The following is a 12,666-nucleotide window of genomic DNA, read 5'->3' on the forward strand; positions in this document are numbered from 1 at the left end:
TTTAGACTTGGAACCAACACTGGCTGAGTTTGACTCGCCAAAGACATACCGGGTACGTGATTTCTTGGTTTACAAAAAAAGGGATTGTGGCGGACACGCCTAATGCGAGAGGAGACCGCCAGAGGTAAAAGCAAGCCAAATGTTAACAAATAACGGCAACGTGAAGAGCTGAACACTTTTCTAATAACGCTGAAAATAATCTTCAGCAAGACCAAACAAAAAGAGGGTTAACAGAGGACTTCGAATGGCCAACCAATAATGCAAGTATATGTTAAATAATTACGGCCCAGAGTTTGTAAAGTAGTTATAATTGTGGATCAAGGAATGTGGGTTTAGTAAAAGGCAGTTGGAAGTACTGAGGTCACGGTTGGAGGAGAGAGAGTAGGAGAAACGGAAGGGGAAAATAGAACCTGTAAATTGGAGCGTTTATAAAATGTGGAAGGCTGAGGCCGATATCAGAGAAAGGAAATCTCAAGTAAATATCATAACAAATACGCATACAGACGCTACAGCACATGCAGGCATGTGCAGAAAACAACCGAATGAAGCTGAACAGTGCCTTAATCTGTTTCAGATCCTGACATTGACGGTTAGCCTCCCAGACCAAAAGCCCCCCGTCGAGCTCTGCCTGGTAAAGATCCCAATTTAGCGACAGCCGCTTCAGAATCTGCTGAATCACTGATTGCATACCATACCTCAAACCAACTGAAGCAAGAAGCGATCACCCCATGACGAATGATGAGTCAGGCAGTGAGAGTATTGGCGTATGATCATCTTACCAGGTAGTTCTGCACGCACCAATGGTTGAAGTTCCAGGTCCAGAAGCGTGCCCAGTGTTGGTCCACCGACCATGGACCATGAAAGATTTCGGAAATGCCTCTGGGCATTTGCCTGACCCACGCGAAATTGGAGGTGATAAGTTCACCAAAGAAGTGACGAAGTTCTGTACCGAGTTCCATCCCACATTGCATGCGATGAGACCTGTCTTGGGATGAAAGCTGGGTGCTGATGTCACCAAAATCAAGTATAACTGGCCAGCCATAAACGTCCATGGCAGATCAACTGACCCGCAAGTGGAAGAAAACGGGGACATTAATGCTTGTGTTGCAGCGCTGGCAACCGCCTGTAGGGAGGCATTCTCAGTGCAAATGGACATGACCAAAATTGCAATGTGTAAACAATGAGAAGGTGATACAGTGTCCCAGTACCTTACGCACCTCGCTGAAGTCCATAACACCAATAGTAGACTGAGACCACACACCGTATGAAGCACACCTGTGGAACAACTTCATCAATGGAATGAAGGACGAAATAGTGATAAAGGTAAAAGACACATATATTACCTGGGACACGGGAAAGCTGAATTTGATAGAACAATATGTGATACATGCTGAAAAATTGCTTACCCAGGAGAAGGATAGTTGGAAACTAAAGAAGGAACAGCAAGCACATAAAGCTCAGCTTCCTATGATGCACATGGTCACCCAGCTGTTGGAGGGAGATACTGCAGGAAAAGAGAGAGACAGAGAGGAAGGCTGCGGAAGAGGAAGAAAAAGGGGTCGCGGGAGAGGCGCCTGCAAAGGTAGATCTGGTGGGTGCTTTATTTACGTATCAGTGAACCACTGGGTGTGACAGAGCCAGCACAGACAGCCTCAATCGTCCCTGGAGGCTGGACAGCAGGGTGACTGAGAGGGGAAGGCTGAGGTGGAGGTGGGCAGCCCACGAGGTACAGGTAAGCCTCCTTCCTTTATGCTTGGCAATGAAGACTCGATTATGCTAATCACTTCGACTAACCTTATTGGCACTGAGACATGTCCCACCTCGATATTGAGCTCTGAGATTGCGAAATGTGGACAATATGTTCATTCTAACAATGATGCCTATAAGTCGATGCCTACCTCTATGTTATATGTGGAAGTTACACCAGTTACTTTTTCTGGTAGACACAGGGTCAGCATTTTCAGTCATTAAATCAAGCCAGTTCAGAGAGTCAACGCCATTAAAGTTGAATGGAAGGTTTCTGAACTCAATGGGTGCATCAGCAGTTGTGCGACGAGAGAGATTTATGGCACTGCTGCAGAACAGAATACCCGTTAAAACCTGAGGCTTTAGCAGGAATTACTCCAGTCTTTGAATTCCCCTTTTCAAGCAATAACTCTGTTGTTCCACGCACCTCAAATGTTCCTAACCCCTGTACGATATTAGATCAAATTCCACCGGACAGTAAATGGTTCTTTGCTGTGGATTTAGCAAATGCCTTCTTTATTGTATCAGTACACCCAGATAGTTAATTCTGGTTTGCTTTTTGATTCAAAGAGAAATCATATACCTTCACATGACTTTGTCAAGTTTACTGTGAGTCCCCCACCATTTCCAATGAGGCTCTATGCAGGAGTCTGGAGACTTTTGTTTTAACCCTGGAGTCAGCGCTTCTGCAGTGTGTTGATGATTGCTTGATAGCAGCATAAACTACACCTACAGGGATCCCGTCCGCGCTCACCCCAGCCCGGCCGGAATTTCACATTGGCCCCAAGGTCCCGTACTTCCCGCGGGAGCCTGTGCCCCACAACCTGAGCCGCCTCCGAAACTTTAATTTTGTTTCGCTTAGGGAAATAAAAAGAAGAGCCCTGTACAGACTGCTGCTGCACACCGTCCACCTCTTTTCCCTCATCCACCGTCCGGACACGCCTTGGCGTGCCCATTTGCCACCGGGCGGTGGGGATCCCCAGTGGAGGGCTCTCTACGTGGGAGTCCTCCCCCTTTCTCTCGGGGATCTGGGGTGGAGGGTGCTGCACGCAGCAGTCCCCTGCAACCGCAGGTTGCGGTGGTTCACGGACTCCCAGCCCAACTGCTTGTTCTGTGGTGCTGTGGAGTCCGTGGACCACGTCTATATTGGGTGTGGGCGTTTGCACTCCCTTTTTGATTTCCTTAAAAACCTCCTCCTCTGTTTTTGGCTGCACTTCAGTCCCACGCTCCTGATCTTTGGGCACCCGGTACGGAGGAAGGAGGGCAGGTCTGAAGACCTCCTCGTGGGTCTGCTCCTGGGCCTGGCCAAACTGGCCATTAACAGGTCCAGGCAGCGGGCCGTGGAGGGGGTCGTTAGGGCCGACTGCCTGCCCCTCTTCCGCGGTTACGTTAGAGCCCGGGTGTCCTTGGAGAAGGAGCACGCGGTGTCGACCAACACCCTGGAGTTGTTCAGGGAGAGGTGGGCGCTGCAGGGAGTGGAGTGCATCATTTCTCCCTCCAATTCTATTTTGATTTAGTCCCTACCCTCCCCTTCACTGTTTTGATCACACAGCATTGCCCTTTGATGTGAAGGGCAGTGTTTGTCACTGGCCATCCGGGTGTTTTCCTATCTTCTTGGTGGTGGAAATTGAATAAAGATTCGTGCACTTTGTGTCTCTCACTGTGTCTCCCACCTGCACACACACACCATGGGTGCTGGGGATAAAATAAGCACTACCGCATTTAGGTGGTAGTGTGGGGGTTAAGAAAAAAGAAAGAAAAAAAAGAAAAAAGAAGAAAAAAAGAAAATAAACTACACCTACATTGGGGATTCCAAATCCAAACAAGCCTTTTGTACAAACGATAGATGAGAAGCGTGGCTGCATGACATCTGCGCTTTTGCAGGATTATAGGGGAACGATTGAGGCCAGTAGCTCATTTTTCAGCTAAACTAGACCCCGTAGCGGCAGGATTGCCTCAATGCCTGCGAGCCGTGGCCGCAGCTGAAAAGGCTGTTGTAGCGTCCAGGGACATATTCGGCTATGGTGAATTAATCCTACTGGTCCCACATGCAGTATCCTTACTGCTTTCCGTGCAAAAGACAGCGCACATGTCGGCAGCTCTTTAGCTCAGATACATTACTGTATTATTGGAGACGCCTGACATTACAATAAAGAGATGTAACGTCCTTTACCCTGCTCGACTTTTACCCACAGAAGGAGACGGAGACCCACATGATTGTGTTCCTGTAACAAATGAAATTTGCAGCCCTAGACAAGACGTGCAGGATTCTCCACGTCAGAATCCGAATATGGAGGTTTTTGTGGAAGGGTCAACATTCAGGAGCAAGGAGGCAGGCCAGAAATGTGTTGGATATGCTGTAATGCCTACCCACGCGGTAGTCAAAGAGGGATCATTCCTTTCTCATCATTTGCCTTGACTGAGGCATGCAAATTGGCTGAGAGAAGGACAGTGAATATTTGCACCGACAGCAGATATGCATTCGGGGTTATACATGATTTTGGAACCCTTTAGAAACACAGGGTCTTCTTGACCTCTACCGGAAAGCCCATCACACACCGTGACCTGATTTCTGACCTCCTGGAAGTGGTCCTATTGCCCAAATCAATTTCTGTATGTAAATTTGAACCCGACACAAAAAATAACTATTCTACTTCTTAAGGCAATGCGACGGCAGACTCAGCAGCCGCGAAGTGAGCAGTTTGACATGTGTATGACAATTATTTGCACCCCAACAGCAGACGAACGGGAGTTACAGTCACAGGCAACGCTCGAGGAGAACCGTGAGTGGACAAGGCCAGTGTACAGAAAGGGGAGGGGTGTGTTTTGGCCCTAATGATAATGCCTGTCTGCAACAATCATTATTTCCATTCTATGCCAAACTGACACACAGTACGGACCATGTGTTAAAAAGGGGGATGTATGACAGTATTTCGGCACACTAATACACTCAGGGATTTACTCATTAATCCCAGAAATATTATGAACGATGTGTTATCTGTGCTACTAATAATGTGGGGAGGGGATTACAGATGAGACAAGCAGCAAGCCCTCAATCCTAAAGACACGTTGAGCATTTACAGATGGATTTCTTTGAACTAACTCCAAGCGGCGGGAACATATATTGTCTGATTATTGTTGATATGTTTTCCAAATGGTTGGAAGTGTTATCCATGTCAAAACAGGATGCCAGTGCCTAGGTTTTTCTAACTGAAATAATTCCATGATGGGGCATCCCTGAAAGCGTTTGTAGTGACAAATGGACACCATTTATCAGTAATGCCTTGCAGCAGACCAGTAATTATTTGGGAATAAACATGCGACAACACTGTGCCTACCACCCAGCTTTTTAAACATTCAACCTGGCCTGGTAAGCGATCGAATTCAGCAGAAAAAGCAGAGAAAACATAAAGACAGTTAGGTCCATGGCAAGGGGATGAGAAAATAAGAAGTCGAATGTTTCCCAGCCCTTGTCCTTGAGCGTGTGATAGGAAAAGCATAAAAGGAATACGTAAATTATGTTCAGGGCCCATACACAAGGCGTTTTTGCCAAGTGTATTGGCCCCATGCAGTGGGTAAAAATAAAACTTTTTCTTTGCCCTTGTTAGCATCTAAGGCCAGTCAGTTTAATTTCCACGACAGTCAGTGATCCACCTGACTAAGATTCTCTGGACCAGTCTCTCACACAGTAGGGGGTGTTATCATTTCCTGCTGTTCTTGGCATAGTCATTTTTTCTTCTCCATGTATCTTCTCCATGATACTAATCTATTGGCCGAATGGATTTTGTTTAGCTGTCAGTAACCTAGCTCTGTGAAATTATTGGGAATAAGTGATCTGGGATGATAGCCAGTATCAGCACACTGCTCACAGTGTATGACACCCAGACAAAGGGCTTGCAATCCAGAGGTATTTCTACATAAGACTTCTAACTTCTGTCTGTCCATATCTATCCCCCCTTCATGCTGTCTTCTGATCTATCTAACTTCACCCTCATTTAACCCCTTTTCATCTCCCACTCAGTTTGTCGCTCCCCTTTCTATTCTCTCTCAATTTATCTCTCTTCACTTTCTTTCTCACACAATTTATCTCCACACACTCTCTCTAGCTCCAATTGGACCGTTGGAAAGCTTGTGATCCCACGATGGGCTGACTGACTCCCATTTGTGCTATGATAATTCCGCGGTTCTCTGACCCACAATAAGTATTTTCGGTGTCTGGACAGACACGCTGGCCCAGTGACAGGTACAGTGCACAATTACCATTATCTCTTCATGTTCTTCTCTGATGTGCAGCTGCCTTGACATGTCTATTCAAACAAAACAGACAGAATCAAATTCAAGCAGTCGGGATGACTTTCATCACCGTGTATTTCAATCAGGATTTAATGAAAGATGAGGTTCCTGAATAACATAACAATGATAGAAAAACAGAAAAACACAATGAATAGCAGTTGAGTACAACATGTGGTTCCAAGTAGGCCCCATGGTATTACCGCGAGATTATCGATCCAGAAAATCAGCTCCGGTTCTGTGGACCCAGGTCCGAATCCCACCACTGCAGATGGTGGAAATTCAATTCAATAATTTAAAAATATCCCTGGAATTAAGAATCTACCTATGAGAATGAAATCGTTGCCGATTGTCAGAAAAATCCATGTGGTTCACTGATATCCTTCAATGAAGGAATCCTCCATTCTTCACCTGGACTGGCGACCGTTGACTCCAGACCCAAAGCAATGTGATTGACTCTCAATCGCCCCTGAAATGGTTTAGCGAGTCATTCAGATGTGCTACAAAATCTCAAAGAAATTAAACCGGATGTATTGACCTGGACAACGGAAAATTGAACGTTAGAAACATCATTGTCGAACCTGCAAAGTCCTCCTTACTAACAAATGATTACTCGTGCCAAAAATCGGAAAACTCTTTAACAGACAAGTCAAATAACAGTCTGACTCACTGTATTTTACCTTACAGATATAAACCACACAGCACCATCACCATCCCTGGATATGTCCTGTCCCAAAGGCAGGTACGATCCAGCACAGGAGGCAGCTCAGTGCGATACAGTGGGGCGGTAGATGCTCTGGGAGTCCCTGTAACTTGTAAACTCATATACCCAGCATATCACCCACTCAACCATTACCATCAACCAATAGGATTAACCCTGGTTCAAAAGGGAGTGCAGGAGTGCAAGCCAGGGGCAGAACCAGGCATACATAAAAATAAAATGTTAATTTGCTGAAGCTTCCAAAGAGAACCTTTTGCATGCCAAGTAACATAAAAAGCAAGGAGCAGACAGGGCTAAGCGATCCCAGAACCAACGCATCTAATTTAAGCTCTGTGGTTCTGCCAATCTGATCGTGAATGGTGATAGACGATAAAAGAACTCACCGGATTAGGAGGCTCCACAAATATCCCCAGCCACAGTGAAGGAAGGGCGCAGCATATCAGTGCAAAATATAAGGCTGAAGCTTTCACAGAATTCTTCAGTCAGAAGTTTCGAGTGGATGATCCATTTCGGTCTCCTCCCGTGGTCCCCATCAATACAGATAGCGGTATTCAGCAAATTCGATTGACTGGTCTCAAGAAACGGTTGAAGGCACTGGATACTGCAAAGGCTATGGGCCCTGACGACATGCTGACAATAGTCCTGAAGACTTGTGCTCCAGAACTTCCCGGTCCCCGAGCCTAGCTGTTCCAGTATGGTTACAAACCAACAATGGGGAACAAAAACTGCTCAAGTGTGTTCTGTACAGAAAAAGCAGGACAAAGTCAACCCAGCCAAATACCACCTCATCAGTCTACTCCCCATTATCTGTAAAGTGATGGAAGGGGACATCAACAGTGCTATCAAGCAGCACCTGCTCAGCAATAACCTGCTCAGTGACACACAGTTTGGGTTCCACCAGTGACACTCAGCTGCTGACCTCATTACAGCCTTGGTTCAAACATAGAAAAAGGAGCTGAATTCCAGCCCTTGACATCAAGGCTACATTCTTTCAAACGTTGCTTCACGAAACCCGAGCAAAAAGGGTATTGGCGGCCAATACTCCACTATTGGAGTCATACCTGACAGATAGGAAGTTGGTCATTGTTGTTGGAAGTCAGTCATTTGAGCTCCAGAACATTTCTGCAGTAGTCCCTCAGGATAAAGTGGATGTAGGTTTGCTCGCTGAGCTGCAAGTTTCATTATCAGACATTTCATCACCAGAGAAGACAACACCTTCAGTGACTCTCCGGATGAGACCTAAATCCAAGCATCTTCAGTTGTTTCATCAATGTCCTTCACGCCATCATAAGGTCAGACGTGTGGATATTCGACACTGACTGTACAATGTGCAGCACCATTCGCAAATGCTCAGATATGGAAGTAGTCCATGCCAAAATGCTACAAGATCTGGACCCTCTCCAGGCTTGGACCGACAAGTGGCAAGTAACATTTGCACCACGCACATGCCAGACAATGACCATCACCAATAATTAACAATATAACAACTTGGTATTTTGCAGCATTACCATCACTAACTTCTCCACTATCAATATCCTGGGGGTTATCATTGATCAGAAACTCAACTGGACTCACCACATAAATATAAGAGCAAATCAGAGGCTAGGAATACTGCGCGAGTAACTCACCTCCTGACTTCCTAAAGCCTGTCGATCATCTAAAAGGCACAAGTCAGGAATGAGATGGAATTCTCCCACTTGCCTGAATGAGTGCAGACCCAACAACATTAAACGAGCTTGACACCATCCAGGACAAAACAGTCCATTTCATAGGCATCACATCCACAATCATTCACTCCCTCCACCACCGTCGCCCAGTAGCAGAAGTGTGTGCTATCTACAAGACACAATGCAGATATTCCCCAAAGATCCTCAGACAGCATCTTCCAATTCCATGAATACTTACATCTGGAATGACAAGGCCAGCATATTTATGGGAATGCCACCACCTATACATTCACTTCCGAACCAATCAACATCCTAATGTGGAAATATGTTGCCGTTCCTTCACTGTTACTGGTAGAAACCCTGGAATTCCCTCCTTCATAGCATTGTGGGTCAACACACAGCAGGTGGACTGCAGGGGTTCAAGAAGGCAGCTCAGCACCACTTTCTCAAGGAGGCAACGAGGGACAGACAAGAAATGGTGGGCCCATCCAGCGATGCCCGCAGCCAAAAAAAAATTAAAAATAGTTCCAAGTTGAGCATCTCGATGGAGCAGGTTATCTGACTTGAACACGAACAGGAAAGCAGTGTTTCTTATACAGAACATTATAGACGTTTCTGTTATTAGATGGGTGTTCAGTGATCGATGACATATTGTTGCCATGTGCTGTGAAAAATTGCATTTGTTTGGTCAAATTCAACAACACTTGCATAACAGGATCGATCCTTCGAAAATACCAGACTGAAAATGACTGTCATCGGAGAGACAATGTACTCCCGCCAGATGAGACTCACAGATAGCTGTGTATATTCAATGTTTAATGGACTACTGGCCAATACTGAATCCTCCCATCGACCATCTCACAGGGGTTACCATTGAACAGAACGTGAAGTCAAATCAACATACAAATACAAGGGTTACAAGAGTTGCTCAGAGACTTACAATTCTGCACTGAATAATCGACCACATGACCATAAGAGCATGAAATATTGATATAGATTGAGGCCATTCAGCCCATTCGTTCACTGTGAAACTGTACCATTTTGTCATAGTCTCTATAACTACTAGACATATCTTCTACACACTGACTGTCTCAATCTTTGCAGTAATCAATCAGTTTCTATCAGATTCCTCGCCTCCCATTCTTCTAAATTCCATCAAATTCAACAACACTGCCGCTCATGACAAGCCACCATCCCCAGGATGGATCACCTCCAACACCAACTGATCTTTCCCCAGAGATAGCGCCCAAAATAGCTACCAATATTCCAAATGGCGACTGACCATTGCCCATTACATTCTCATCGGTATGCCTCCTCTCTTGTATTCTAGGTTCCATGAAATGAATGCTAACATTGCAATTACTTTCTTAACTGCCTAAAAAACCTGCACAATAACCATAACAGAGGGTGAGTGCTTCAAAATCTTTTTTATGCTTCAGATTTAATGGATCCTATTAGAACATAGTGTCTGTCTCTAGTTCGCCTACCAAAGTGCATAATCTCACACGTTCCCATATTGTATTCCATCAGCCACTGTCCAAGCTTTCCTGCAGCCTCCCCACTTCATGAATATCGCCTGCCCATCCAAACATCACTGTATCTTCTCCAAGCTTAGCAAAAACGCCCTCAGATCCTTTGTTCAGGTGGTTCATGTAAATGGCAATTCCTGACTCCCTAAGGACTGTCCACCACTGAAAAGGCACAGCACTCAAGGTGGTTGACTCCATTCAGGTTCAAGCAGTGAGTTGACTGGAATTATACCTGTAACACCTTCACTCCCTGCACCACTGACACCAAGTAGGAGCACACCCTGTCCCCGATGTGTTGTGAATTTACCCCGTTATGGTGACAAAGGACTTGATGGCGCACAATCCCAATTTAATGATGTCACTCTGTCTCAACACTAACTGTGTGCTGCTCACAACAACCAATGTCGCTGTGTGTTGATGATGACGGAGGGATGTGGTGGAGGGAATGTCTATGATGAATGACTGTGTGACTGCCAGCATGAAACCTGCCCCGACAGCCTTGGATGTACCTGTGCCCGCTGTCACACTGCAGGCATGATTAGTCTTCCTGCAGGTCAAGTCAAGGAAAGCAACAGGATTGGAGATAGTTTCCGGCTGAGCACTCAGATCCTGTGAGGACCAACTGGCAGAGGTATTCACAAACATCTTCAGCCTCTCCCTCCTGAAGCTGAAGTCCCAATCCACTTCAAGAAGCCCACCATGATACTTGTAAGTGAGAAAGCACATGCAACGTTCCTTAATGACTACCGCCCAGTGGCTCTGACCTCAATAAACATGAAGTGCTTTGAGACGCTGGTTGTGGCCCACATCACCTCCAGTCTCCCAGCCTGACCTGCTGCCTATAATGTGCCGGGTCCACAACGGATGCCATATACCGAGTCCTGCCCTCATCACTGGGACATCTGGACAACTAGGATACCTACACCAGACCCCTGGTCATTGACTACAGCTCCACCTTCAACATCATTATCCCCTCCAGATTTATCTCAATACTCCGTGACCTTGATCATGGCTCCACCCTCTGCAACTGGATCCCCCGGTTTCTGACACACAGACCACAATCTGTGAAGATAGGTTTCTGCACATTCTCCACAACAAAACACAACGCTGGAACTCCCAGAGGATGTGTTCTCAGCCCCCTCTTGTACTCCCTGTGACCCACAGCAGTATCCTTAGCCCCCTACTGAACTCCCTGCATTCCCACGGCTATGCCCTCAACCACCTACTGTACTCCCTGTATACCCACAGCTGTGCCTCAGCCCCCTACTGTACTTCTTGTACACCCATGACTGTGCCCTCAGACTCCTACTGTACTCCATGTACACCCAAGGCTGTATCCTCAGCCCCGTACAGTATCCCTGCATACCCATGGCTCTGTCCTCAGCCCCCTACTGTACTCCCTGTTTACATGCAGCTACGCCCTCAGGCCCATACCAACTCCCTGTACACGCACGGTTGGCTCTCAGCCTCCTACTGTACTGCCTGTATACCCATGGCTGTGCCCTCAGCCCCCTACTGTACTCCCTGTGCACACACAGATGTGCCCTCAGCCCCCTACTGTACTCCCTGTACAACCACGGCTGTTTCCTCAATTCCCTACTATACTCCCTGTACTCCCATGGTTGTGACCTCAGCCCACTACTCTACTCCCATGGCTGTGTCCTCACCCCCCTACTGTACTCCCTGTACACCCACGGCTGTTTCATCAGTTCCCTACTGTACTCCCTGTACTCCCATGGCTGTGTCCTCAGTCCCCTCCTGTACTCCCTGTACACCCACGGCTGTGTCCTCAGCCCCTACTGTACTTCCCGTACACCTACAGCTGATCCCTCAGCTCCCTACTGTACACCCCATACACCAACGGCTGTACCCTCAGCTTTGTACCGTACTCCCCGTACACCCATGTCTGTGTCCACAGCCCCCACTGTACTCCCTGTACACCCACAGCTGTGCCATCAGCCCTCTACCGTACTCCATGTACATCCACATCTGGGCCCTCAGCCCCCTATTGTACTCCCTGTACATCCACGGCTATGCCCTAAGCCCCCTACTGTACCCCCTGTACTCCCATGGTTTTGTCCTCAGTCCCCTACTGTACTCCCTGTACTCCCATGGCTGTGTCCTCAGCCCCCTCCAGAACTCTCTGTACACACACGGCTGTGTTGTCAAATTCCAGCCACAAGTTCGCTGATGACATCACAAAATCAGGACGGATATCAAACTACAATCAGTCAGAATACTAAAAGGAGATTGAGAACTTGGTGGCATGGTGTAATGGTAATAACTCTCTTAAATTCGGCAATAGTAAGGAACTGATAATTGACTTCAGAAAGAAAGGAGAGGAACACGCCGTCATCTACATCAATGGTTGAGGAAGTGCAGAGCATCAGCTCCCTCGGAGTGACAATAACTGACAACCTACCCTGGTCTTCTTGCATAGGTGTGACCGTAAAGAAGATTCAACAACGCCTCTCCTTCCTCAGGTGGCTCAGGAAATTCAGCATGTACTACTTCTACAGATGCACCATTGTGAGTGTACTGTCCGGATGCGTAACGGCTTCCCACATCAATGCTCAGCCCAGGACCATAGGAAACTTCAGAAGGTTGTGTTCACAGCCCAGACTATGACGGACTCCAATCTCCCAACATTGACTGTATTTACACGGCTTGTTGCCGCAGAAAGACTGCCAAAATCTATCCCAGGTTACTGAGG

Source organism: Chiloscyllium plagiosum, unplaced genomic scaffold, assembly GCF_037043375.1.
Source record: "Chiloscyllium plagiosum isolate Xiang-an unplaced genomic scaffold, Cpla_swu_hap1 HiC_scaffold_51, whole genome shotgun sequence".
NCBI classification, from domain to species: domain Eukaryota; kingdom Metazoa; phylum Chordata; class Chondrichthyes; order Orectolobiformes; family Hemiscylliidae; genus Chiloscyllium; species Chiloscyllium plagiosum.